This window comes from Bos mutus, chromosome 24, assembly GCF_027580195.1.
Source record: "Bos mutus isolate GX-2022 chromosome 24, NWIPB_WYAK_1.1, whole genome shotgun sequence".
In the NCBI taxonomy this organism is placed as follows: domain Eukaryota; kingdom Metazoa; phylum Chordata; class Mammalia; order Artiodactyla; family Bovidae; genus Bos; species Bos mutus.
Window position 1 is genome coordinate 60490410 of NC_091640.1, and position 22739 is coordinate 60513148.

At 50.4% G+C, this 22739-nt stretch overlaps 1 protein-coding gene across 5 annotated transcripts in view; it reads right to left on the reverse strand.

The window, feature by feature from the left end:
- The window catches only part of RNF152 (ring finger protein 152), a 92976-nt gene extending 73440 nt beyond the window's left edge, over positions 1-19536 (reverse strand). The window contains exon 1 of one of the 5 annotated variants that reach the window (XM_070361587.1): positions 19391-19536. The gene's annotated coding sequence lies outside the window, so the exon portion shown is untranslated. Of the gene's footprint in view, positions 1-4161; positions 4465-5411; positions 5747-5843; positions 5925-19390 lie in introns of those variants that run through there. The other 4 variants (XM_070361585.1, XM_070361584.1, XM_070361583.1 and 1 more) reach the window with 4 other exon arrangements.
- Positions 19537-22739: the final 3203 nt, after the last annotated feature.

Consider the following 22739-nt stretch of genomic DNA (forward strand, 5'->3'; position numbering starts at 1 on the left):
CAGAAAGAGACAAGGCAAGCACAGAACACAGTGTCCACAGATTTCATTTCATCACGACTTCGCTCCCATCAGCAGCCCATCTGCATCTGATCATCCCATCCCTTGCCTGAAGCCTGCTCCCCCAGGAAGCCCATGTGATGTTAGAATAACCTTTACCACGCAGGATGTTGCAATGAGCTTAAGCCATGCAGGGATTTATAAGTCAAGTGGAAAATAAGGCATCCTTTCCACCCACCCCTGCACTCCCAGCAGACCACAGACATCCCCCAGCACTGCCCCCCCCAACACACACATACACACACACACACACACACACAAAACTCCACAAAGAATGTGCTCCAAGACCACAGCAGACACACCAGGGCTCCACCAGGAAATCCCAGGCCTCAATAACTACCCAAAGGAAATGCAAGTCCCATCTACAGAGGAGGACTCTGTCCTTAAAAATGGCAGTAAGTCAACTGGCAAAAGAAAACCCTAAACCATGTAACAAGTCCTTATTTCATCCTGGAATACACGGTGCAGCTCCCAAAGCCCTGAAGAAGGGTCTGGAACCCCAGCACCTCCTCCCTTCCAGCTTCCACGACACAGAGGCCCGCCGTGCCAGCAGTCACGTGCCCTCCACCAGCGTCTTCGACCTGGATGGCCGACTTCACGGTGAAGGTGAAACAGTAGGAACTCAGAGGCCAAACACGATCGAGACATGTATTTCAGAGCTTCCCAGAGACCCTTCCAGACGGGACCCCAGGGCTTCATTCCCCGCGGCTCACTCTGCGCCTCGCCCTTAGCTGGGTCCTGGGGGTCTCGGGTGAATCTGCACCGATCCCCCACGGGTTTCTCACCTGCCCATCTCCACTTCTGAGCCCCGGTGGGTGCACTCCCTCAAGGGAGCTGGACTGGAGAGCAGCCTCTGGACTTTCAGTCAACACCGAGGTCCGAGGTCACTGTGACTCGGGGCCAGCGACCAGTTTACCATACCACTTGTCTGCAGAGTCGCTTTTGTTCAGTCACGTCCGACTCTTTGCAACTCACAGACAGCAGCACATCTACAGAGAGCCTTCTATAAAGACAACCTCAACCACCTGATTAGTGACCAGAAGCAGCACTATCTCACTCAGTTCCATACTTATGCCAAAGGGACATGTCAAACCCTAAACATTCTAACCGATGATTCATTCAGGCCCACTCTTGCTCTTTTTTGACCCTCAGCTGCTCCAAACAAGCTCAGGAAGGCTTAGACAAGAGGCAGATGGCGATGGAGAGGGAGTCTGGGAGCTACACCTCTCTGTTACATAACGCTCAGCACAGAAACCTCCCAGAACCAGCCTTGGGAACACCTCCTGGCTCATCACTTCAGAATAAACCACGACTCAAAACGGGCAAAAAGAGAAAACAGTTGTCACTTTGGTATTTGATGACCAATGTGCAATCCTAGTAGCAAATAGAACATCAACATATTAGTAAAAACAGGTCTGGGTAGGATCAGATTCTTTAAGAGACATACCATTTGTTCATTCAATCTACACTTATGTAACTCTCAACGCACCAGCCTAGACCCTGTAGGAACACACAAGGCCACTTGTGGAAGGTTGTTGGTGCTGCTCACCTAGACCCCGTTTCCCCCTGTTCAGTGCAAGGAGCAGCAGGTTACCCTTAAATGGGGTCACAGGAGGAGTCCTCGAAGCAGCATCAAGTCACTTCCGGGTCAGACCATGTCCTGGTCAGAGCAAGATCCTCAGGGCCCCCTGCCCCATCGCAGGGACCTTTCATCTAGGCCCCCGTCAGGATCACACCCCACGAAGCTGGGTCCTTGAGGGACTGCCAAGAGCAGGCCCAGCTGCTGACCGTGCTGGACACGGAGCGTGGGACAGAAAGAGCCGTGTTCAGCCACTGAGATCCGGAAGGTACGTGTCACGGCCGCGTGACCCAACCTATCTTGCTGACACCTCACTGCTTAAAAAAGACCGAAACCTGCCAAGGTCCCCCTCCCACTCCACCCCGTTTTCTAAGACAGAAAAGCAGAATTTACTTCAAAATTCAAGTGCAGCCCAAATAACACCTTGAAATGTAAAGGGCGCCAACAATGAAGACTGGCAACTAACAGTCTCTGAGATGCAGCTCTGAGAGAGCAAGGAATGAAAACAGAACGGCCACCAACAAGGGGGGAATTCAACCATCTGCACGGAATTCAGCAGAGGAGCTGGAACACTATGAAGAAAAGGTCCCCTTCCGACCACAGGCCCAGTCACGTGTGAAGCAGTGAGCACCCTCGTGAAGAAACACTCAGGCAGAGGCTGCATGGCCGCACGAGCCGCCTCCTCAGAGGCCCAGGACCCCGCTCTGTCCCCGCCTCGCTAGCATCCCCGAGCCTCGAGTCAGGTCTGCAGCGCTCCGTCACCCGGAAGCTCCCTGGAGGGGGTTCGCTTTTTCGTCTCCACACCCCACCCCAGTCTGGCCCTTGACAGTGCTCGAGCCCAGCACCCACCAGGTCCTCGATAAACATCTCCCAAACGAAGTAAATGAGCACTGTAGGAAGAACTCAGCTCTGCAGGCCAAAGCCAGTCTCGTAACCTCTAGGGCTCCTCCAACCTAAGAACTAAAATGCACCACGGCCCACATCTGGGAGTGGGGAGCCCGCCCTGAAAAGGACAAGTTAAGCATCAGTGTGAGGCTTGACCAGGAATATTACCAGACTCGCTTGAAAACCACCGTGAGAGCGAGCCCCGGGCCCTGAGCCGGGCGCTCTGCTCTTGGACGGCGCTTACACGTACAGGCAGCTGCTTTCCCGTGTGGAATTCTATGTTGTGAGGTATTTATTTTTTCTATTAAAAAAAAGCCACACCCTTTGTTTCTATTGCATTATTACACTCCTTATTATCCCATCACGTGGCTTTTCCTCTTGGGCACACACCCTGCATTATTGCTGACATCAAAATCACTTGTCAAAATACCTCTACCCTAGCCCCACTACACCTCTGATCTTTCCAGAGCACAGGTCTCTGTTTCAGCTGGGACAGGGTGGAAACTCATCTGCTTTTCCCAGAGATACCTGAATACTCTGAGTAGAAGAAAAAAATGCCAGCATCACCGACATCTTTTGAGGTCACCTTTCCAAACAAAATTACCCTAGAGGGCAACGACAGATCTTTGAAGTTTTTAAATTATATTTTTTTAAGGGATTTGGGCGGGGGTGGGGGCAAGGTGAAGGGAGAATGTGCCACAGATGTCGAGCGGGGACTGCAGTGTAAGAGAGCACACGGGCCTCCAGTCCTCGCCACCCCTTCCACCTACAGAAGAAATCTTGATCCACTCCTATCCATTCTTCTTCCCTGCTTCTCCCGGAGGACGCCCAGACTCTGCCCTCCAGGACACAATACCCACACCAAGCTGTCCTGAGCCATCTGAAGGTGAGGCTTTCACAGAGCCTTATCAAGATAACCCCAGGTCTGGTTAGGTTGCCATCAAAACAGAACTATGCTTGGAAAGGAAAGAAGAGGCCACAGTTTTTGGAAAAGAACCAACAACCTAGAGATAAAAGCAGACTGAGGGCCTAGTGGTTCATGGCTACATAAATGGAAACTTCGCTGAAGCTCCATTTTCCCTTCTCTTCTGCTCTCCCAACAGCCCTCCCACCCACCTCCCAGTAACTTAACTGCTGGCACATCCCTCCTGCTGTTGCAAATATTACAATGAAGAGATGGGGGAAGAGACAGCATTTCATAAGAAGGTTACTACATGTGACCAATGCCCTAACAGAGCACTGGTCAAATTTATAATCAGCCTTACAATGATACCTTTTCAACACATGATATTCCATTTACAGACTGAAGCCAAAATGTATTTCTACCGATAGGAAAGTAGACATATTCAAACCCCACATTCCCAGACAACTGCCGATTACATCAAAACTGCCCTAAAGGAAAGCCAGTGGAATTCACACAACTCCAAAGGCAGCCTGCCCTCAATGACTTCTTCAAAAGGAAGGTTTAAAGTCATTTGCAATTTCTTTCTCTAGACCAGGAGTTTCGGCGGTGCCCTCTCCTCCACACAGACAGGAATGGATGGTGTGACGCGGAAACCATCAGAGCCGCCCCTTGCAGACACCGCTGACCCAAACGACCCGGGGACACCCAGGCGCCTACGCGGATTATCGGGGTTTACCTGCATCTGTCCCCGAGGCCCTTTCGCCCCCTTCTGCGTGATGACATCAAGTGGAAATGGCACGCGTTTGGGAGGCAAAAGGCTGACAAGCAGGAAGCACAGCTGAGCCCGAGCTTTGTTCAGCCTGCAGTGAAATACACGCAGTAAGGGTTAGACCCGCGCAGCAAAGAAACGCAAGCGTCCTCCCGGGCAGAGCGGCGGAGCGCGGCACCCGGCCGGTGCAGGCGGCGGGGGTGTGGCGGGCTGGGCCGCCCAGGCGCCGAAGCGCGTCCTAATTGTCTTTATAGGCTCAGTGACCACCGCCCCCAGTCCTCTGCAGTCTCCCCCGCCCCTAAGTTATCCTCCGGGGGTACAGCCTCAACTAGCAACGATAACCCCTCGGAAAGAAAAACAAGAGAAGGCGCAGGACGGCATCGCGGAGTATGAGCAAAACGCCCTAGGTAAACCCGGCTACGCCGGGGCGCGGGGCGCGCCGCCCCCGCCCAGGCCGACACTCCAGCGCCGCGGCCGCGAGCATCCTTCCCCGCGCCGGGTCCGCCGCCTCCCCAGCTCGCTGTCCCACTGCTCTGGGTCTCTCCTCTCTCCACCCTGGGCGGCGCTCCCCGCCCCACGCCCACCCTCGGCGGGAGGGGCGCCGGCCGCCTCCCGGGCAGCGCCCAGCGGGTCCGGCCGCCTTTGTCCTGCCGCTGCCCTTCCCGCAGCGAGTGCTCCGGGCGCGGGGTCGGCACAAAAGACCCCTAACATCTGGCCCTCTCCCGTCGCCTCTCCTCCCGGGAGGGGCCGGATCCGCAGGGACAACTTCAGGTGCCGGGCAAGGCGCTCGACAAAGGCGCCCCAGGGGCGCATCCCCGGGGGGCGCGGGGTCGGGGAGCAGCCGGGGCGCGCGCACACGCATGTGCACCCCAGGGGCGCGCGGCGCGGGCCCGAGACCAGCTCCCAGGACCAGGGCTCCAGAGGGCATCCGAGGACTCGGCGGAGCCGCCGGGCGCGCCGCTCCCCGCCCCGGCCGCCGGCCCGACTCCGCCCGCGCTCGGAGAAGCGCACTCCGGGGGCACCTCCCCCGCGCCCCGTGGCTCTGCCCCCCGCTCCAGGGTCCAGAAGACGCCCCCCGCCGCGTCCCCGTAGGCGCCTCCCGGCTCCCGCTGGCCCAGCTCGGGGACGGCCGCTGCGAGGGCGCAGACATCCCCTGGCGCTCCCCTCGCCGCCCGCGACCCCGGGGGGTTAGAACGGAGCAACAAACCGAAACTCACCGACCTCTCCCCGCGGCGGGCTCGGGCGCTCCCTCAGAGGCGGCGGCGGCGGCAGCATCGCCGGGTCCCCGCGCGCCCGACCCCCGCTCGGCCGGACGCGCGCCCCGGGTGCGGGGCGGGCGCGGGGGGCGCGGCGGCGGTGCCCGCAGCCCCCGCTCCCGGCGCGGCCCCTCGGGAGGCGCCCCACCTGCCCGGCCGCCCTCCGCGCTCCGGGCCGGACGCCGCCGCCAGCGCTCGGCTCCGAGCCTGAGCGTGTGGCGTCCCCGCCCGGGCTCCGGCACCAGGAGGCCGGCTCGCTCCCCGTGGCGCCGCCCCTCCCCGGCAGCCCCACCCCCCGCGGGTCCGCACTGTCCGTCTGTCTGTCCGGAATCGCCGACCACCCCCGGGCTGAAGAGCTGCCCGCCCTCCCCCGCCGCACCCCAGGGGCCCAACCTCGGCGGGGACGCGTCGTGGTCCCTTCTCTGCGCGCGCGGGACCCGGGCTGGCCCGAGTCAGGTGTGAAGGAGGCCGGGCTCCGCCGGCGGGGGCGGGCCGGGGCGGGGCGAGGCGGCGGGGGCCGGTCCGCGGCGCGGGCCCGGACCGCGCGGGGCGGGAGACCGTCACGTTTCCAGAAACTGCGCGTCCGGATCCGCGTCGGTGCTGGTCCTTTCTGGCCGCCCCTGCGGGTTCCTGTGGCCCAGGCAGGGCGGGCTCTTGCTTTGGTAGAGGAGAAGACGCGGCCACAGAAGCCGGAATGACACCCGCCACCTGGCTCCCCAGGATTCGGGGCGGGGATGGGGGGACGGGGCAGGGGGTAGCAGGGAGGGGCACGTCCTAGGGCCGTGGGAACCAGCGGGACCTTGGACCTGGGGGTCCACCCTATTTCTCCACCTCGAAACATAACTCCTACCTTAGGGACAAGCTTTGCACGTCTAGTTCCTCTAAGAAAATCGAGGCGTGCCTCCGGTGTTGATTTCAGAACAGGAGAACCGAAGAGGAAGGTCGCTGGGAGAGATGTCTACACAGACTAAGACTATTCCGTGACTCTGGTAAAGTGAAGCCTGCCAGCTTTCCTAGATCTTCCTCACCAGGCTTCAGCTGAGTGTCCCTAGTCGCCCAGCGAAGCAGGCTCGCTGGGATTTGCTGGCTGCTGCAATGGAGATGTCTTTATGTCCTACTGTCTCGTCCAGGGGGCAAGGACCTCTTCCACATCTCATTGAAGTGCTTCTGCCAAGATGATGAAATGGACAGCCTGCGTAGCACCCTATGTGACCTACTAAAATTCACAATGTGCTCGACAGACCCTTCTTGTCTTGTCCCTTAAATAAAACCTGTTAATAGTGTTTCCAAATGTGCGGTCACTCAGCACATGCAGAAATCGGTCACCGAGAAGCATAAAGCTTCATGGATGTCAGGCCGCTCTAGGGTCCCAATTAAAACGTTCTCCTGGCTGACCCACGTCCTTCTGTTCCCTGAAGTTATATCCTCTGTTGTACGCCTGGCAGGAGTGAAAGTGGTGGTCTGTTTTAAGAGCAGACGTATATCCTCGCAGTAGAGAGCTTCAGGAGTCTTTATTTCCAGGCTCAACTTTAGGAGCCTGAAAACAAATTTTTTGTCCTTGTTTTTGTCGCTTTAATGAGAAGCTAATGAGCATATTGAAAGCTCTGATGTTAACCAGGAGCTTCGAATAGGATGGTGAGTGACAATACAGCAAGATTTTACTAGAAAAATTTAGCCTAGAAATATTGTTATTCAAAAGCGACATTAAAAGCTACGTTGAAGAAGCTACTTTCAGGGGTGGGTAATTCTTCCAAAATGTTTAAAATCTTTCTTTTCAGCTGCTTCCCAAACAATCTTGGGAGGATTCAAGCACTCAGCCCGCTGTACAGTGAACTCTTCCACACTCACTCATTCATTCCCACTGGCTGGTCTTTGGATTCACGCCACATCATGGGTGTTCTGCTTCTGTCCAACCTTGTAGAGCCGCCACACAGGGAGGGTTAACTAACCGTGGGCAGACTGGGTTAGGCCATTCTTAAGATTAGTTGGGGGCCAGCACCAGGGCAGGGGAGACACAGGCAACGACATGTCGGAGAGGATTCTTCATTGAGACCCTTGCGGGAGCAAACCAGCTTGGAGCAGGCAGGGTTCAGAGCCAGAGCCAGCAGGCAGTGTGGTCGGAGCTTCAGGAAGGCATGCACCCCAGACAGAGGCATTGCCCACGTGTGGGAGTGAGATGCGATCAGGGTCTTCAAGATCCCAGGCCTTGAAGATCCATGGTTATCAGGATGAGGCCCTGGCTCTGGGGAGTCAGGTAAGGATCAGATGTTCCCGAGTTCACTCAACAAATGTTCCTGGTGGCTGGCCTTTGTCCCCAGAGCCCAGCCCTCGCATCAGGACAGAGAAGGAAACACACCCAAACCCCCACCCTCACAGAACTGTCATGCTGATGGAGGAAGCCGAGAACACACTAGATAATAAACGAGTACGAGAAATTATGTGTTGGGGAGTGAAAAGCAGAAGGGGGCAAATCAAGCCAGAAGAGGGGCATGGAGATTTTGCATTGGGTGAAAGCTGAAATTTTAGTTTGGTGGCCGCGAGGGCCCCTTGAGAAGATGCTTTTGAGGAGGGATCTGAGCAAAGATTTCCTGTTATCAGACAGGGTGCAGAAAGAGGGCTGTAACCTGCCCCCGAGCCTGCCACCCCACTCCCTGGGTGGAGGTTGAAATACTGGGACTGGGTTACAAGGTCAGTCAGACCAATAACATTGATGCTTAGTCACCTGAGGCTGAATTACCACTGCTAAAATCCAGGCAGGGATGAGTTATTCATCTTTGTACCCACAGCATCAAGCACAGATATCCAATAAATGTTTATTGAGCTGAACCCTTAAATCTCCGAGAACATGGGGTGGGGCTGAGATAACTATGGCCCCGTGATTCCCAGGACAGCCTTTCTATCAGGAAGATACTTCCACAGACAATGCGATAATCTTTTTTATCCCTTTTCATGACTGTCTTCCTGATCTTCGAGGGCAGAGATTCTATTTCAGCTTGGTCCCTGAGTGCCTGACGCTCTAAGAAGGAGGCAGAGATGAAATAGCACAGGGAAACGAACAGACCCTCCCGGGTGCTGACGGCCCTAAAGATCCCAGTCCAGCCCATTAGTGAGGGTGAGGTTTTTGTCTAACATGTCTGAGTTTTACATTTTAAAATCGCATCTTGAAACTGAACTATGGTGATAGCTGTACACTTGAAACAAGCGGATTTTATGGTGCATAATTTATACCTAACGTTGTTTTAAAACGTTGAAGTAGGAGCCAGGTTCAGACAGCTTTCGCGTGCTGTAAATAACCCCAAGAGGCATGTTGCACCAAACACATCATCATCCTTCCTAATCACTGTTTAAACCAAGTTGACTTGGATGAAATACTAGGGAAAAGTATATATTGGTCTCCACCCCTAGTTCCTGGCACAGAGCTCCCAAGTGATACGAACACCGGGAGCATCTTGTGGTCTAACATTTGGTCTCTGGCACTGGTTCCTGACATCACGGTGATAGAAGTGTCTTTTGTTCTGGTGAGGTGACCCTGGGTGGGCTCCTGGATGAGGACTGGTCACCAGAAAGACCAAGACACGGTCAGAAGCTTGGAATTTTCAGCCCTACTCCTTGTACCCCAAAGAACTTTGGGAGAGAGGCTGGAAATGCCGTTACTGATGGATCATGCCTGTGTGATGAATCCTCTGTACAATTGCCAAAGCGCAGGGTTCGGAGAGCTTTCCAGCGGTGAGCACGTAGAGAGGGGCGGGCCTGGAGGGGACGTGGACGCTCCGCCCCCTTCCCACATGCCTTGTCCCCTTGCACGTCTTCCATTTCAATGTCCAACTGTCTCCTTTTCCATATTCTTTTATAATAAACTGGTAAACAGTGAGTAAACGGTGTCCCTGAGTTCTGTGAGTTGCTCTAGCAAACGAATCAAACCCGAGGAGGAATCTCTGATTTGTAGCCGTGGGGTCCGGTCGAAGCACAGGCAACAATCTATCTGGCCGCGAGATTGGCGTCTGAAGTTGGAAGGGGGTACAGTCCCCTAGGACTGAATCCCCTCAATTCTGGGATCTGACATCATCTCCAGGTAGATATGTCAGAACTGAGCTAAACTACAGGATGCTCAGCTGATGTCACAGAGAATTACTTGTCTTGGCAGAAAAAGCCCACACATTTGGCAACCAGAAGTGTCAGAAGTGAGGCGTTCTACGTGAGAGGGAAGGAGAAACACCCAGGAAAGTGAGTGTTTCCTCTGAATTTGCAAATTTACTTTTCCCTTGTGTGATTCTCGCCACCTTCGAGTATACATAGTCTTTTTAAAAGTGTAGAAAACAGTCTTCAAGTACATATAGTCTAAGATAGTTTACCGTTAATGATTGTTAAAGATAGTGCACATTTCAGGACTGATTTTTATTTAGGGGCTCTACATAAACCAATCTCAACAGACTAATTACACCAGTAAGGTATTCTCTGAGAGAGCTGCTGTATCTGAAACTGTCTAATCTCTTACTTATGTAGAACCAGGTATAATCTGTGTACTATGAGGCCTCATCTGGAATGAAATAACTGAAGTATTCTGAAAACTCCAAAGGATTTCATAGGAACCATATCCAGACTGCTTTTCTAACAGTGGCAATGGGTTAAACAATGCCATCCTTTTCCTTAACCTCATCTTTAATATGTACAATACACATTCCAAAACTGCTGGCTAGAATTACAGGGCCATTAGCAGGGGTGATATTCAACAGCTACAGGCAGCCGCCAATGTATCTGGATGATGATTGAAGACAATACGGCCATTTCAGTGTGTCCTGGCTGAGTGGCAGCTGCCAGTAACAACACCAGCCTCTGCACCCCCTCCTCACCCGCAGTATCTGCTGCTTTTTCATCATATTTACAGGTTGTGTGTTAGTTGCTCAGTCGTGTCCGACTCTTTGCAAACCCATGGACTGTAGCCCACCAGGCTCCTCTGTCCATGGGATTCTCCAGGCAAGAATACTGGAGTGGGTTGCCGTTTCCTCCTCCAGGGGATCTTCCTGACCCAGGGACTGAACGGGTCTACTGCATTGCAGGCAGATTATTTACCGTTTGAGCTACGGGAAAGTCCTATTTACAGGCTGAGGTTGAGTAGGATCCTCACTCCCTCCAGGAAGTCAGCAATGTCTCTGCTGTAAGCAGGGCAGAGGGAAGTCATTATATACTGGACCCCGTCCCTCGTGCCATCGACGTGAGACACCCCTCACTGACTGGCGGGTGGGAGCGGCTACAGTGGATCAGCCAGCAAAGGCACGGCGAGGGCAGCCCCTCTCTTCCGCATGCCCCCCACCCCCCCACCCCCTCAGCCCCGGTCCTGTGCTCGCTCCCTCCAGGCGCGCCCTCCTCTCCACCATCCGGGCCGGTCCCATCTCCTTCCCTGTTTTTTCTTCCTTTGGCTGTAAGGTTCCTGGCCCTCATCTGGCTCCTCCTCTCATGTGGCCGCTAAACCTGCTGCCGCAGCTACACTTAGTGCGAAAGTGCCGCTGTGAGATGGAAGGAAGAAGAGGGCAGAGAAGGCCCCCGCCGCTTCTCAAGGCCCAGGTCTGGATCCAGGACCTTGCCCGTGGGCCCCGAGGGGGCCCAGACCCCCAGGACCCACTCCTCTGTCCTCGCCTGCGTCCCCCCAGGGCTGGCCTGGCGCCCCCACCCCCGCCGCAGGCCCAGACCCGGCCCCCGACCCTCTTCTTCCCGCAGGCTCTGGTCTCAGCTCCCTCCTGCCCCAACCATTTAAACTCAAAGAACCCAAGCTGTTTCTCTGCTCCTGGAGCCGGAGGACCAAGTCGGAGCACCCTCTAGTGGTCAGGAGGAGCGATGGCACCTCTGACGTCTCCCAAGGTCAGCCCTTTAGAGGTCAGTGCAGGATGATGTCAAACAGGACGCTCTTCAGTACTTCCCACCTCTTCTTGCTTTCGTGTACTTCATCTGCTGTTACCTCCCTCTCTTCCCACGGGTGGAGTGTGCTGGAACGGTTGCTGGAGTAAAGCATCCCTTTGTGGTTGTTCAGTCGCCAAGTCGTGTCTGACTCTTTGCGACGCTAGGGACTAGCCCTCCAGGCTCCTCTGTCCATGGGATTCTCCAGGCAAAGATTCTGGAGTGGGTTGCCGTGCCCTCCACCAATGGGATCTTTCCGACCCAAGGGTCAAATCCGCGTCCCTTTTGTCTCCTGCATTGCCAGGCAGGTTCTTTACCACTAGCGCCACCTGGGAAGCTTGTCAGCAACCGCACCCTTTTGAAACTTTACAGAAGAAATGGAGACTGTTACTGTCTTGATCCTTATCACATATCCCTGCCTGACTATATACCTGACTATATAAAGTCTTTCTACTCACCAGGGATAGGGCAAAGTTCTTGAGGTGCTAGCTAACTGTGTTTCCCCTTTGCCTGGCAAAGTAATAAAGCCACTCTTTCTCTGTATTTCTGCTTGGCATTGGTGCACAGAGAGCCAAGATCTGGGCAACATTCTGACACCCCCACCCTCCGCCTCACAGTGTCCACAGCAGTGTGACAAGGTCACATAATCACCTGTTTTAAAGTATGTCAAGGCTATATATTGTCACCCTGATTACTTAACTTCTAGGCAGAGTACATCATGTGAGATGCCCGGGCTGGGTGAAGCACAAGCTGGAATCAAGATTGCTGGGAGAAATATCAATAAGCCCAGATATGCAGATGACACCACTCTTATGGCAGAAAGGGAAGAGGAACTAAAAAGCCTCTTGATGAAAGTGAAAGAGGTGAGTGAAAAAGTTGCCTTAAAACTCAACATTCAGAAAACTAAGATCATGGCATCCGGTCTCATCCCTTCATGGCAAATTGATGGGGAAACAATGGAAAGAGTGTCAGACTTTGTTTTTGGGGGCTCCAAAATCACTGCAGATGGTGACTGCAGCCATGAAATTAAAAGACGCTTGCTCCTTGGAAGAAAAGTTATGACCAACCTAGAAAGCATATTAAAAAGCAGAGACATTACTTTGCCAACAAAGGTCCATCTAGTCAAGGCTATGGTTTTTCCAGTAGTCATGTATGGATGTGAGAGTTGGACTATAAAGAAAGCTGAGCACAGAAGAATTGATGGTTTTGACCTGTGGTGTTGGAGAAGACTCTTGAGAGTCCCTTGGACTGCAAGGAGATCCAACCAGTCCATCCTAAAGGAGATCAGTCCTGGGTGTTCATTGGAAGGACTGATGCTGAAGCTGAAACTCCAATACTTTGGCCCCCTGGTGGAAAGAACTGACTCATTGGAAAAGACCCTGATGCTGGGAAAGATTGAAGGCCGGAGGAGAAGGGGACGACAGGATGAGATGGTTGGATGGCATCACTGACTTGATGGACATGAGTTTGAGCAAGCTCCAGGAGTTGGTAATGGACAGGGAAGCCTGGCCTGCTGCAGTCCATGGGGTCGCGAAGAGTCGGACACAACTGAGCGACTGAACTAAATTGAAGGGTGTTTACATTGCTGCTTCTCACCGTGACCCCCTGTCCCTTTAAAGCTCACTCAGATTTCTCCAACGAGACCCTTTTTTTACCTACTGCGCAGGAAACCCTGTGAAGCCCTCCAGGTACAAATCCTTTCCACATTCCCCTGCTTCCTGTTTATAAAAAATAGGCTTGCTTCCTTCAGCCTCCTACACCTTCCAGAATTCCAAAAGGCTGATTCAGGAAGCGAGGGAATGCAGAAACAAAGGAGGAACATCAAGAAACAATAGAGCAGCAGGGGGCAGGTCCTGGTTCCTCCAGAGGGCATATACACAACAACAGCCTTGAGCCGCCTGCAGGGACTCAGGCCCCCACCCAGTGGAGGCTGGTGACCTCACGCCGAGCACCAGGTGCCTGCCAATCAGAAGAAAGTCAGACACCCCGCAGCCCTCACCCCAGGTTTTGCCTATAAGAACCTCCCCCCCAGCCCATCAGGGAGTTGGGATTTTGAGCATGAGCCATCGGTTCTCCTTGCTTGACCCTGCAGTAAACCTTTTCTGCTCCAGACTCTGAGGTTTTGGTTTGTTTGGCCTCTGGGTCAGGCACGTGAACTTGGATTTGACAGCATGCACTCTGACGATAGTTCATGAGATTTTCACAGCAAGTATACCTGGGGTGGTTTCCATTCCCTCCTCCAGTGAGGGACAGGGAGGCCTGGCACACTGCAGACGTGGGCTCGCCAAGAGTTGGACCCGACTCTGCGGCTGAACAGCAACAACTCTTAAGACCCAGGCTTCCCAGGTGGCACTAGAGGTCAAGAACTTGCCAGCCAGTGCAGGAGATGTAAGAAAGGCAGGTTCGATCCCGGGGTTGGGAAGATCCCCTGGAGGGGGCACAGCCCACTCCAGTAAGAGGAGCGTGGCGGGCTACGGTCCGCGGGGTCGCAGACACAACCGAGGCTACTTAACACGCTCAACGTCGGTAGGTCCTCAATCCTGGAACTGCTGTTTGTTCACCTCGTCCGCCCCGTCATACATACATCCCACAGCATCATGAGGAACAGAGAGCCCGAGCCGTGCACACAGGCAGCGCCTAATAAGTGTTCAAAAATGACCCAACAGGAGTTTATTTTGTTCCTTGCAGAGTCTCATGCTCCCTACATCCCCTGTCAGGGGATTTTCTCTATGTTGTTTCTTTACAAATCTGTTACAACCTAGTTATTCCAGTTCAGTCAGACTGCGATTTAGGGTCATTTCCAAATCGATTAAAAAAAAAAAAAAAAGACGTGTTTGGCTGCGCAGGGTCTTAGCTGCAGGACTTGGATCTTCATGGCAGCGTTCAGGACCCTCAGCTGCAGCAGCAGGCCGTTTAGCTGTGGCTGGCGACGTCTCAGCGGCGGCACGTGGGATGGAGCTCCCCAGGTCCTCCACAGTCTCCTGTGAGTGTGAGAGTCGCTCAGGCGTGTCCGACTCTGTGACCCCGTGGACTATAGCCCACCAGGCCCCTCTGTCCATGGGGTTCTCCAGGCAAGAATACTGGAGTGGAGAGCCTTTCCCTTCTCCAGGGGATCTTCCCAACCCAGGGATCGGACCCAGGTCTCCCACACTGCAGGCGGGTTCTTTACCAGCTGAGCCCCAGGGGACGCCCTCTGGTCTCCTCTCGGGGTGTCTGAGCTTCTTCCTGAGCCGCTGACCCTGAACACCATGCTCCTCACAACCTGTCACTCCTCCCTGCCCACAGTGGCTGCTAGAAAGTCTTAAAACCATATTCGTGAGCAACTTCTAGCAGCTGAATATTTATCTTGGTTTTAATGCAGTAAACTAAGTCCAGCTCCATTTTAACTTCCTAACTTTATTTTTCCTTTGCTTCATTAAAAAGACACTTATCTTCCTCCATTTGAGTCATCCTTTATGCTGCCTTAAATTCTTTTTTCAACAATAGAACGAAAATAACATAAACGAACAATCAAACATTGTCACTCGCTATCGGTACTTCCTATGCAATTTGTAGGGCTCAGTAGTAAATGAAACATGGGCCCCCTGCCCCAGAATGATTAAGAGTTTTGAAATGGTGACAACAGAGCATTACACCAAGCATTGCACTCTGCAGAGTGTGGGGCACAGGTCAGGCGTCCCTGAAGCCAGCCGGGAAATAGACACCTTTTATTTTACCACTTAGTAATGACATTTATGTTCACTTATCTCTCAAAGTTTGTTCAAGAACCATTTAAGGCCCAATTTGCATCGTGTACACAGGTGCATCGGAGGAGGCAGAAGCAGAGAGTTGAGAAAATTAAAGGTGTCCTTGGAGATTACATTTAACTAAAACTAATTATCCTATGAAATTATTCTCAGCCAGCTTCTTGGTTCACCTATCTCTGATTCATCTTCGCATTTCCCCACAGGCTGATGCCACCGTGCTATAGGAACACCAACATTTGCTGGCTGGCAGTTGGATACATATAGAAGGTTAGGAAAGCACTTTGGGGTTTGATCTGAGGATGTCTGGAGTTGTAGATTCAGTTTGGTAGGCAGTCAGTTAAGGAGGGTGGCGAGAGAGGAAGATAGATTTAAGAGTCAAAGATATTTGAGATGCTGGAAACATTTTATTTGGGTGGAAAAAATCAGCAAGCAATTGGAGATGTGAGATTGATTCACTAAGGGTTGGCCTGGTTAGATTTTAAAGCAACCTAGGTAGAAACTGGTGGAGAAGGCAATGGCACCCCACTCCAGTACTCTTGCCGGGAAAATCCCACGGACAGAGGAGCCTGGTAGGCTGCAGTCCATGGGGTCCCCAAGAGTCAGACACGACTGAAGTGACTTAGCAGCAGCGGCAGCAGGTAGACACTGGTGGGAATGAGATCACCAAGGAACTCCATAAAGAAAGAGAAGAGGTTCAAGGAGCAAACCACGCAAAATGTCCTTCAGGGTTCGGGTGAGAAAGAGGAACCACACAGGTGCTTTCTTTGTGGCCAGCACCCCTCCTGACTCATCTGCCACCAGGTTCTGGCTTTCATCAAAGATGCAGATCACTGACCCCATCCCTATTTCCGGAATACAACCTTGACTTTTCCAGCTCCTTGTTCTGTCTCCTGAAATATTATTTCTCTTCTCCTCCATGCCCAGTTATCTGCAAGGCCCGTCTCAGATGCCCCGCCCCTTCATCGGAGGCTCTGACCGTCCTCCCATGGGGACATGATCACTCCTTTCTTTAACCCTCATTGTGCCTCTTTGCAAAACCCTATTGCACTGTAATAGTTGTGAATTGCTGTAACAAATTAGTCCCAGATTTAGCAGCTTAAAAAAATACATTATCCCCAGTAGTTCCTGGGGGTCAGGAGTCCAGGAGTGGTCCAGTCAAGCAGTTCTGGTCCAGGACCTCTCATGTGGCTGCAAGGTATTAGTGGGGGCGGAGAGGGGCCAAGATGGGGCCCCCAATATTATATCTGACACACAGGAGGCTGGGGGTCCAGAGTGTATCAAAAAGAATGGCGTCCCTCACGCTGGGTGGAAGACCCGACAAATCATCAGCCAGACTTCTGACTCTCCTTCCCTGGGTGCCAACTACACCCCGCTGCAGACAGATGTTTTCGGCACCTTCATGGATGGGCCCCCTTCCAGCTTCGTGGAGATGAGTCCTGCCCCACACGCTTCTGCCTTCGAGGCCAGAGTTGCTCAAAGCTGTCAGGCTTCCCCACCCCGACTCTCCTGGCAAAGATGAAAGAAGGGAAGGGTACAGTAACGCCTCTGCTCAGAGAAGCCAGTGCTCTGTCTTTGTGGTACAGCCTTCCTGACTGGCCTTGGTATGAAGCTGGCTTCTACCAAAGCACGTCAAAGGACCTTGATGTGAACTTGATGGGACTCAAACTCACTGCAAGCTCTTAGAGGACGTGGGCCTCACAGGTCACACCTCTACACCTGCCTCAGAGCCGGTCCTCCCGAATGTCTAAAGGTCTGGCTTTTTTTACTTTCTTTCTTTTAAAATATATATATATATATATATATTTTTTTTTTTTTTTTGGTCACACCAGGTAGCATGTGGGATCTTGGTTCTTTGACCAGGGATCGAAGCCATGACACTTGCTTTGGAAGCTCGATGTCTTAACCACTGGACCACCAGGGAAGCACTTTCTTTTTCTTAATTACAGCACAGCTGATTTACAGTATTGTGCTAGTTGCAAGTGTATATCCAAGTGATTTCGCTTACACACATGTATGTGTATATCTGTACTCTGTTTTTCCATTCTTTTGTATTACAGTTTATCACAACATATCAAATATAGTTCCCTGCACTATACAGTAAACACGTGTAGTTTATAAAGGTTTGAATTTTAAGAAAGTGAAGCAGGGCTCAGCAGTGAGATACTGGAGTCAGTAAGTGCAGCTGCCACTTCCGGAAATCTATCAGTGCAGGTAAGGGTAAGCCAGGGCCACCGGGAAGGAGTGGCATTTTTGAGAGAAGTTTCGAAGGCTGGTGGAAACTTCAGTGTGTTTGTCCACTGAGAAGGAAGAGGACACTGTAGAGCTAAGGAAGATGTCTAGGAATTATTTATTTGACTGACGAATTTGCTTAAGGTTGACTTAAAAACTGAATCTGTTTAAAAATGTAAGTTCACGAGCATTCGTAGGACACACACATACATATGTGCGTATATATACACCTGTACATGTATGTATGTACACACGCACATACAAATAGCTAAATATGTAGTAAGAAAAAAGATAATTTCAATCAATTCCAGGTGCCACAAATTGTATAGGTCATATTCTCTTACAACAATTAATGCAAATAAGAAAAAAGTTTCAATGAAAAATACTCGACTGTCTGACAACAAATATACTTCTTGTTCTGTTAGCATAAAAATACAACTGTTGAGACAGAAATTTGAACCACACAAATTAAAACTTAAAATATTTCACCACAATTTTGCCCAAAAACAAACTCCAAAGTTTTAAAAACTCTTACTGTTAGTCAAGAAATGTTGAAAGAGAAAATATAACCATTTGAATTTGGAAGCTAGAAAAAGATTATATAATATCTATAATGAAGAAAAGGAAGAAAATAAGAGAGGCAGAAATCTCTAAAAAGATTAGCGATGGGTCAATAAATTCAAAAGCTTTATATTTGAGGAAAAAACGAGCAAAATGGGTTACTTACAAATTAAATGAAGAAAAAATAGAAATAGCACAAGTTTAGAAATGATAAAGTAAGCAACAATTAATGTGGAAGGAAATTTAAATAGATTAGCGTATACATGCATACACAATTCTCTTACCGTGTTCAACTCTATGCTGATAAATTTCAAAATCTCGCAATTTGCTGAAAAAACGTATATTTCCAAAACTGATACCAGAGATAATATAATGGACTAGAGTAATAAAAATAAAATAAACTGAAAAAAACTATTAACTACTTCTGCCCTAAAGTTCCAGGACCAGATCATCTTACTAATAGATTCTTTCTCAAGGAATGGAAATGCATGTCCCCCGTGATTTGTTTCAGAGCGTGTAAAAATGGAAATTACTCCATTTGTTTTGTAATCCTTCCCTTCGCTTTCTTTTACCCCATCTTTCAGCATTTATTTATTTTATTGGTGTTTTACACTCAGTTAACCTCATATTCTATCAAACTTGCTGCCTCACAAAAACTGTTTAAAAAGTCTTTCTGCTTCTGAGAAGCTTTTAATAGGCCATGAAACATGTTTATAGATAAGAAGTAAACAGGAAGATGTTTTCTCCTTCTTTCCAGAATCCAAACTTTCAATAATAAATATCTATAATGTGGGTGGCACCTACCCTGCTTTTTAAGAAAAGCAAATGGTTTGTGAATATTATCCTGTCTTTTTGTATTTTAACTTTAATATGTAATTTGTTTGGGTTTGTTTAGCTTAGTTAATGTCTTTCCTTTTTAAAATCTCTGCAGATACTCAAAGGGCTATGCCAAAGTCTCCACTTTCCAATTCTTCCACTTGCACTGAGATTTTCCCATGAATGTTGTGTCTTACCAGTATTTTCCTGAATACCAACTGTTTAATAGTCTAGATCAGCTCTTAATAAACAAGTCAGAGTTATGCGCAAGGGAAGAAAACTTTTGACTCCAAGAAGATTGCCATCACGCTTGGCACACTCGTTGGAAATCTAAACAACCTGGAAACCTCAGAAATGTTTCCGATTTGCAGAGCTGTGTTCATCAAGTTCAAGGGCAAAACTCGTGGGAGGAAAAGTGTGCGCCCGCCCTTCTCTGCTGTGCCTCTTCTGTGGGGGCTGCAATAAGAGTATTTTCTCCACCCAGCCACAAAGATCTGAATCTCTCCAAAAGGAGAGGCTCTCGTGGCTAACTGAGTGCATCTGAAGTCATTCATCGTCCAACTTCACAGCGCCTGGACCACAGACGGGTATTCCCTTCCGTCTGCCTCCTTCGACTCCTGCTCTTCTTTCTCATGGACCTAACTGCATTCACGTTAACAGCCACGCACACGCACACACACACTTGAACATACTTACATGTACTCTAGATGTTTGCTGGAAGGCGCGGCTCAGCCTTTTGTTCCTGGGGCCTCGCACAGTAAGTAGCACACAGTTTACACTTAGCAAATGTTCTTTCCAACTAAATCAAGTCAAACTGAACTGAGTGTAGCTACAATAGAAGAGTGGAGCAAAAGCAGAGGCAGCGGCAGAGGAAAGCGTTTCTACTTCCGCCTGGGGGAGTTAGGAAACGCCCAAACAGAAATAACACAGAAACGTGTTCTGAGGAGCTATACCAACCGTTTCAACGCTGCAATTTAATTGCATGGAGCAAACATTTAATTTCAATAATAAATGCTCATACATTTTTTTTAACACAGCGTTTTAATCTTTGAAACCCTTCCAGGCACTAAATAATTGAATTTTCTAGATTACATTCTTCAAAATTCATGCACATTGATTTACTGTTCCCAGCAGAGCAGTGAAATGAAAATAGAAGCAAATTAAAGACAGCACAAAGCTCAGGACTCCCTTCCGCTTCATTCAGACCACCCACTTCTGAAGCGGTAGCTCCAAAGAGCGACAGATGGCCCTGCTTCTGTCTCAGAGAAGTGGGGAGCACTCGTGCCCACGTGGACACCAGCCTCACCTTCTGTGCCCGGGGAGATGGTCCAAGAAGACCTCAGCTCCCCTAGGCCGTAAGTGCAAAGGGGCGGCCTCAGAGCTTAGTGGGGGCTGTTCTTCTTAGCACTTACTTCTACAGTCATTTCTTTCTTTCCCAGTAAACTGAAGAACTTCCAAGAATGATGCGGGCCTTTGAAGAACTCTCTGATCCCAGACAGTGAAGTTTCTGCCCTGGTGTATCCCGGTGCTGCGGCCTATGTACTTGTGAACAGATGTTTAACGGGACTTTCCTTGTTGACATATATTGTGGGCAGCCCCGGGCTGAGAACAACCAGAGAGCAATCCCTTCATCCATCTGCAACTTAGGTGAGCAAGACTGGGAACAGGAAAGGGTAAATCAGAGAAAGTTTACCAAGTGGCGGAGGGAGGTCTTCCTTCCACTCCAGGCCGGAAGTGGGGGCCACTGAGAGACCCCCGCACAGAGGCTGGGGGTCTTGAAGAAGATGGGACTTCCCTCGTGGTCCAGTGATTTAGCCCAGAGCTCCCAGTGAGGGGGCCCAGAATCAATCCCTAGTCGGGGAGCTAGACGCCGCGTGCCGCACAAAGATCAAACTCTCCAGTGCCCCAGCTGAGACCTGGCAGGCAAAAAAAAAAAAATCAATTAACTAAGAAAGCAAACAAGAAGAAGAAGATGGTGGGAGGGCCAGGAAAGGGCAAAGAAGGGAAGGACCCAGCCCTTCATGACTGTCCCTGAGCAGAGGGTGAGGCCAGAGGTGTGGAAGGAAGAAGCTTGTGGTTGAACGGGAGGCTGAAGCTTTGAGTTAGACGAGAGAAGACATTTTAACTTTTGAAAAATGAGTCACCGCTTCCCAAGTGAGATGACTCTTGTAACTGAAAGCCACGAGACTTGCCTGTGGAGCTGAGAGAGCCGTAAAGGGAGACATGGATATTCCCACATCCTGGTTAATCCACTGAGATCATCCCCGTCAGCAAACTGGCTACGTTGCCTTAAAGCATCACCTCACGTGTCCTGATGTGGCCGAAATGAAGATGCTGCTACACGGCCAATTCTGTCCACTGTTGTGATGACCCCGTTGGCTTAACTACCGGGTATTCCAATAATTGCACGCACAGAAGGGTGACTGACTGACCACAGGGAGCTGCAGCTTTAGGCCTGTTTCCCCTTTTTCTCGTAATGTGGCTCTCAATAACACTGAATATTGAAATTTAGATCAAGCTGTCATTAACTTGACATTACGACTTGTCTGGATAATCAAAACCTGGCACACGCTCAGCGTAACTGTTGTTTCAAAACAGTTTCGGTTTTCCACTCGGAAACAGGCCAAGGGACTAACCTCCATGCTTAATAAGGACAAAGCTTAGCTGGAGAAACAAATTTCAGCCAAGCCTTCAAATGTCCTGAGCTTAAACTACTTTTTTTGCAAGCAGGTTTTTTTTTTGCAAGGACAGGATGCTTGAGTGACATATTCCAAACCCCTAAGTGATGGTGGAAATGGACTTGATTTTGAATCACTGAGACATAAAATGCTCAGGTCTCATTCAACACCTGTGAGGAACCGGGAAGGAGTTTCTTTCACTGTGAACTGCTTTCATTTTCACCTCTTGGAAGAGTCAGCAATCTGACCAAAAGAAAAAACAAAACCCTAAACTGTCAGGGGACGGCTACATAAATTAACTAATAAAATCTGAAATGCTTTGTAATCGTATGATAATGACAGTGTACAATAATAAAATGGCTCACAATTCGAATTTACAATCCCTACTTACTCCTTAAAGCCCCAGCATTTTAGAGAGGAGATTATCTATTCACAAGGCATCTGCCCAACTCCTGTAAGAGGATTCTATTATGGGTAAACTGGAGATAAAATGAGAGTTTTAATATGATAACAGGTCAGTGGTTTTTGAATTGTTAATGTATAAAAGACCCTAGAGGCATATGCTGAATATATAGTCCGTGAAAGACAAAATTAAATAAACAAAAAGCAATTTACAAGCTGGAAAACATTTTTTAGTTCTCATGGAGCGTTATAACACATGTCCTCTAGCATCCAACTTAACAGGGCTGAGCTGACAACCACAGCAAAGAGGCAAGTGAATTAATTTCTCTTCACAGGCCCAGAACCTGGAAGAAAATGGTCTGTGGGAAAACATTTCAGAATTGAAAATGTGAACCACAGGGCAGACACAGGATTCCTGGGGGCACAGAAGCTCCTGGGAATGAGATTCATCCTGGTGATATTACAAAACCATGAAGATGGGATGTACTTACTTATGCGTTCGTGTTTGCTGTACCCTACCCACTTCCAGAAGCGGGGTTTGTAGTGAATGCGAAAATTCTGGGGAGGAGAGGGCATCTTTTCAGTCTGGATCAGGCAGTATTTTGAACATACGCATGGCTGCAAGACTGTCATAATGAGTATGGTACCCACAAGATGTTACAGGCAGCTTCCCCTTTACCTGTGCAAGGATGACCGTGGCCGTGTAACTAACTTGCTTGTTTTCTGACTCTTGGGCCACAGATGCACATTTAGGCCGTTGACCTCTCACCCTGAAACGTCTGTGTGAAAACGGCATCCAGAGCAGGGAGACGCCCCCTTATCAGTGTTGCTGCATAGACGCCTCTCCAGGTCACTGCCTGGAAGCCTGAGAAAATCTGTCCCCACTCCTAGTGGGTGGTTTAGAAACAAGAGCTGCAGTGGTGGCTAGGGACAGGAGGATGGGGTTGAAAACGTACGAGAAATGG